Consider the following 5,912-nt stretch of genomic DNA (forward strand, 5'->3'; position numbering starts at 1 on the left):
TGTGATTTGGAGGCAGAAACAGTGGCCTTATTCTGAGCACATGTGAGCACCACACAAGCATATGCATATACTCTCATCTGGTGTCCTAGATGTTGCCACTCTAATTCAATCCCAGGGTTCTGTCTCTGTATTAAAACTTGCTCCTAGATTTAAAAAAATGCCAAGCCTGGGCTGATTCAAATTTCGTAAGTATCAAAGATTCTAGAATGGGGTTCTTGTTTCTCCATGTTTGACAGACAGCTGCACCTTCTGGTGCAGAGCCAGCTGTTTCCCTGAGACATGATGGTCCAGGTTGGAGAAAGTGGATTTGTCCATATTGGGTATCTGGTCACCAGGACTGCTTTTAACTCTGGCAAAGTGGATATTGTCACCATCAATGACCCCTTCATTGACCTCCATTACATGGTCTATGCCATGGTTCCAGTTCCACCTATGGCAAATTCAACAGCATGGTCAAGGCTGAGAATAGAAAACCTGTCATTAGTGGAAAGTGCATCTTCATTTTCCAGGAGCAAGATCCTGCAGGCATAATGGGATGATGCTGGTGCTGAGTATGTTGTGGAGTCCAGGGTCCTTCTCACCATGGAGAAGGCTGGGGTTCATTTGAGCAGTGAGACCAAGATGAACATCATCTCTGCCCCTTCTGTTGATACCCCCATGTTTGTGATGGGTGAGAACCATGAGAAGCAGGACTGTACCACCAACTGCTTGGCCCCTCTGGCCAAGGTCATCCATGACGACTTTGGTATTGTGGAGGGACTCATGACCACAGTCCATGCCATCAATGCCACCCAGAAGACTGTGGACAGCCCTTCCAGGAAGCTGTGGTGTGATGGCCAAGGGGCTGCTGAGAACACATCCCTGCTTCTTCTGACCTGCCAAGGTTATAGGAAAGGAATCCCTGAGCTGAATGGGAAGCTCACTGACATGGCCTTCCATGTGTCCACTGTGGATCTGATCTGCCACCTGGAAAAAGCTGCCAAATACAATGACATTAAGAAGGCGGTGAAGCAGGCAACACAGGGCCCCCTCAAGGACATCCTGGGCTGGTGAAGAACAGATTGTCTCCTGCACCTTTAACACTTATCTTTGACACTGGGACTAGCATTGCTCTCAGTGACCATTTTGTTAAACTCATTTCTTGGTATGACAATGAATTTGGCTATAGCACTGGAGGGTGAACCTTATGGCCCACATGGCCTCCAAGGAGTAAGAGCCCTCTGGACCACCAGTCCCTGGTGAGAGCCATGGGTAGGGAGAGGCCCTCAGCTACTGGGAAGTCCTTGCTCAATTCATCCCCCAACACACTGAGAATATCCCAACTTTGACAGTTTCCATCTCAGACCCCCTGAAAAGGGGGAGTGGCTTGGGGAGCCCTATCTTCTCATATACCATCAATAAAGCATACTGTACCCAGTCCAAAAAAAAGATTCTATAATTGTAAGAAAATGTCATGACATTACGATAGGTTATAATGTTTATGGCATAAATTAATTATAGGTACTAGTGAGTAGGTGAGGAAAGTATTTGAGAGGAAGAGAAGGCTCTTGCCCTCAAACCACTGGAAATGTGATTTTTAAATTCCTTTTTGGGCAAGAGTGAATTTGGAGTGATTGACCTGACATAGGTCATAGGGAGCCTCAACTACACCTCAAGATGCAGGGTGATCCCAGGAACAGGACTTGGAGTGTAAAGCCAGGAATAAAGTCTTTGTATTGTATTCCTGTGAGGATGCTAGGCCGGGAGACAGAACCCTCACGTGAGGAGTGGGATAGAGACTGAATACTGAAGAAAAGAACAAGAAGGTTCATGAAGGGAAGAGGTAGAACAGGTAATATAACCTGAGTCTCTGGTGTGTGTCCACCATGAAGGGTCTCGGTTGCTTAAGGCACGTGCCATCCCTGGGTGAGGTGCCTTCTGCACATGTTGCTATCAAATGGAATGAAGACCCCATGTTAGAGAACACAGAACACATCATTTCACTGCTAAGAACGTGTAAAATGGAATAACAGAATGTCAACAAACTTCTCCTAGAACAGTAAATAAGTGCAACTGTCCAAACAGTGATAATGAGATATTTATGGATGCTGAAGTAAAAAACAATCCACAGCCTGTTTCGCTGTCACGGATATATTTTTTCCAGGGATATTTTTAGTGGCGTAGTCACACCCCATTTTCACATATGAGTCGTAGTTTTGGGGTCCAGCATGTGGCATTTCACAGCTGAGAGGATTTTTTTGGACATTTATTATTTATTTATTTAAAGATTTTATTTATTTATTTCAGAATGAGAGAGTGAGAGAGAGAGAGGAGTATATGAGATGGGGAAGGGGCAGAAGGAGAAGTAGACCCCCGCACTGAGCAGGCAGCCCGATGTGGGACTCGATTCCGGGACTCAGTCCTGGACTCCAGGATCACCACCTGGGCCAAAGGCAGTTGCTCAAACAACAGAGCCACTCAGGCATCCAAGAAACTTTTAGACATTTATTGGTTACATTATATCACTTTGTAACCACAGCTTTTTCAATGGAAACCCAGCTTATTCATATTCAGTGGACATTTCTCTTTTTTATTCAGGAGCTCTCTGAATTGAAAGTAGGACTTTGTCTGCATTTATGTGTGTGACGCAGGCAGGCATGATCTTCATCTCAATATGTATTTTCAATATATTTCATGTGACTAGTTAAAGAGGCAGGAAGGAGTTAAACAGTAGAAGCCTGAAGCAGAGCAGTGGGGAGGCGGGCAGGGATGGTAAAGTGTCATCAGAAAGTGCCATTGTTTCCGTTCACGTTGCATTTCCATTTTCCAATAAGGCACCAAAATGGATATTGCTTTTTTTTTTTTTTAAGATTTTTATTTATTTATTTGACAAAAAGAGACAGTGAGAGTGGCAACACAAGCAGGGGGAGTGGGAGAGGGAGAAGCAGGCTTCCTGCTAAGCGGGGAGCCTGATGTGGGGCTGGAACCCAGGACCCCTGGATATTGCTTTTCTCTAAAAGGTTTAGACTATAACTTTACTCAACAATCAGGTGCATGCAGAAGATTTAAATCTTCAGTAGGAGAAATTTTGACAAGAGTTGATAGAAAATAAGCACCCTTAAAAACACAACGGAAGGGGCGCGCCTGGATGACTCAGTTGTTAAGTGTCTGCCCTTGGTTCAGGTAATGATTCCAGGGTCCTCGGATCAAGCCCCACATCAGATTCCCTGCTCAGCGGGAACCCACATCGGGTTCCCTTCTCCCTCTCCCACTCCCCCTGCTTGTGTTCCCCCTCTCTCTGTCTCTCTCTCTCTGTCAAATAAATAAATCTTTTAAGAAAAATACACAATGGAAGAAGGTTGTTCTTAATGTGGAAGCTGAGCACGTACATCATTAGAGACACAAAGCAAGGACCCTGTTGTCACCATGTAGGCACAAGATGAAACACAGTCAAGAGGAATCAGCAGGATGTGGATTATACAAGAAGAAAGAGAGTAGAGACTGCCTCAGAACAGAGACTGAGCTTTTACCTGTGACTCACTCTATAGTATTCACAGCAGTGCATGTATTAAACTAAGTAGCTGTTTTAGGAAAAGTGTATATATTACTCATTACATAGCATGAACCTAGTTGTCCTCAACTAATCTGTTACTTTCATTAAAAAACCAAGAAAGCAAGCCCCCAGCCCAGACTGGGAAACAAGTATTATGTTAGGATATGTTTCCAGATTGAATATTAATAACCACCCATGTGCCCTATCACCAAGCCCAGACATGGCTTTCTGATAGTCCTGAGTAACATCTTCTACATGTTAGCAAGTAAGAAGTGAAGCATCATAATATTTTATGTCACTTTAAACTTATACATGAATGTTTATTCCTGATCTTTTGACATAAAGCCCAAGCCTCTTCTTAGGTTAGGGCCCTCTACTTAGGTTATAACAAGCACAAGGAGTTGAACTTAGCTTTAGTGACTATTATTAGGAATTCTTTGGGCCATCTTGATTTCTGCATCTTAAAAAAGTTATAAGATTACTGGAAAGAGTTGAGAAAATGGCAACTGCAATGATCTCTCTGATTCAAGACCATGTGCATAAAGGGGCTATAAAATAATGACTGGCTTTAAATATTAGGGTCTTTGGGCTATAGAATTGAAGCACCAAGAAAGACTACAAAATAGGAATGAAGCCAAAAATAATGATGAAAGGAAAAGAAAGCTTATCAAGCACTGATTAAAAGAACAAGACCCAGCCATATCGTCTATGAGCAATGTGTGTGTAATATAAAATATAGGCTGAAAGAAAATTGAGTAGATAAAGGAAATATACCATGCAAACAGTCAGTATAGGAAAGTTGGTCACTATATTAATATCAGATAAGGTAAACGTTTAGACAAAAAATATTAACAGATAAAAAGGCATATTGGAGTCAATTCATCATGAAGACATAAAAATCATAAATGTGGGGATGCCTGGGTGGCTCAGTCAGTTAGGCGGCTGCCTTCAGCTCAGGTCATGATCTTGGAACCCTGGGATCACATTGGGCACCTTGCTCGGCGGGGAGACTGCTTCTCTCTCTGCCTCTGTCTGCTTGTGCTCTCTCTTCTCTGACAAATAAATAAATAAATTATTAAAAAAATCATAACTGTGTAAGTACCTGATAAAGCACCTAATAAATAATGGAACAAAAAAGGACCCAACTGAAGAGACATAGATCCACAAACCACAATCCTAGTTGGAGATTGCAAAATCTCTCTTTTATGAATGACAGAACAATTTCACAGACAGTCAGTAAAGACATAGGATTTCTGAACACACTATGACCTAATTAATATAGAACATGACAGCCCAAAGTGGCACAATATACATTATTTCCAAGTACAGATATTACATAAACCAAGACATTATTTGATGGGCTATAAAATAAGTCTCAATAAAATTAAAAATACTAAAATCATACCAACTATGTTCCCTGGCCATAATGGATTTATATTAGAAATCAAAACCAAAAAGATGTCAAGAGAAAATGCCAAACATTTGGAAAGTAAGTAATATATTTCTAAACAACTCATGGGTCAAGAAAAATTACACAGGGAATCAGAAAATATTTTTAACTGGATGGTAAAGAAAATTCAACACATCAAAATTTGTATAATGAAACTTAAAACAAAGTTTAGAAGAAAACTTGTAACTTTAAATGCTTCTAATAGAAAAGAAGAAAGTTTTAAAAACAACTATTGAAGATTTCACCTTACGAATCTGGAAAAAGTAGGGTGCCTGGGTGGCCCAGTCTTTAAGTGGCTGCTTTCAGCTCAGGTCATGACTTTGGTGTCCTGGGATTTAACCCCCCATGGGCTCCCTGCTCGGTGGGAAGCCTGCTTCTCCCTCTCTCACTCCCTCTGCTTGTGTTTCTGCTCTCTCTGTGTCTTACTCTGTCAAATAAGTAAATAAAATGTTAAAAAAAAAGAATCTGGAAAAAGTAAATTCAAAGGTGGTGGAAAGAAGGTAACAGTAAAAATAAGAATGAAAATAAATGGAATAGACAACTGACAAGCAATAGAGAAAATTAACATAGTAAAAAATAGTTTCTTTCAATGAGTAACAAAATTGATAAACCTCTAACTAGACTAATCAAGGAAAAAGAAAGTAGAAATTACCAATAACAGGAATGAAAAAGTGTTATCCTCTAGAGGTCTAACTGATATTAGAAGATTAATAAAGAAATACTATAGTTTATACTATTTTATTATTTTATATATTTTATTATTATAACTTTTTGCCAACAAATTTGGTAACCTGGATGAATAAACAAATTACTTGAGAACTAATTTACTGAATCAAGATGCATTAGAAAATTTAATAGCTCCCTCCTAATTGAAGTAATAATTAGTCACCATATACATGGATGAAAAGATTTTTGTTTTTGTATTGTGTG

The 5,912-nt window shown here is 40.4% G+C and overlaps 1 pseudogene; it reads left to right on the forward strand.

Moving 5' to 3' along the window:
• The first annotated feature begins 282 nt into the window (after positions 1 to 282).
• On the forward strand, positions 283 to 1,213 carry LOC101692398 (annotated as a pseudogene).
• Positions 1,214 to 5,912: the final 4,699 nt, after the last annotated feature.

Source organism: Mustela putorius, unplaced genomic scaffold, assembly GCF_011764305.1.
Source record: "Mustela putorius furo isolate JIRA1106 unplaced genomic scaffold, ASM1176430v1.1 tig00003988_pilon_pilon_pilon, whole genome shotgun sequence".
NCBI lineage: Eukaryota > Metazoa > Chordata > Mammalia > Carnivora > Mustelidae > Mustela > Mustela putorius.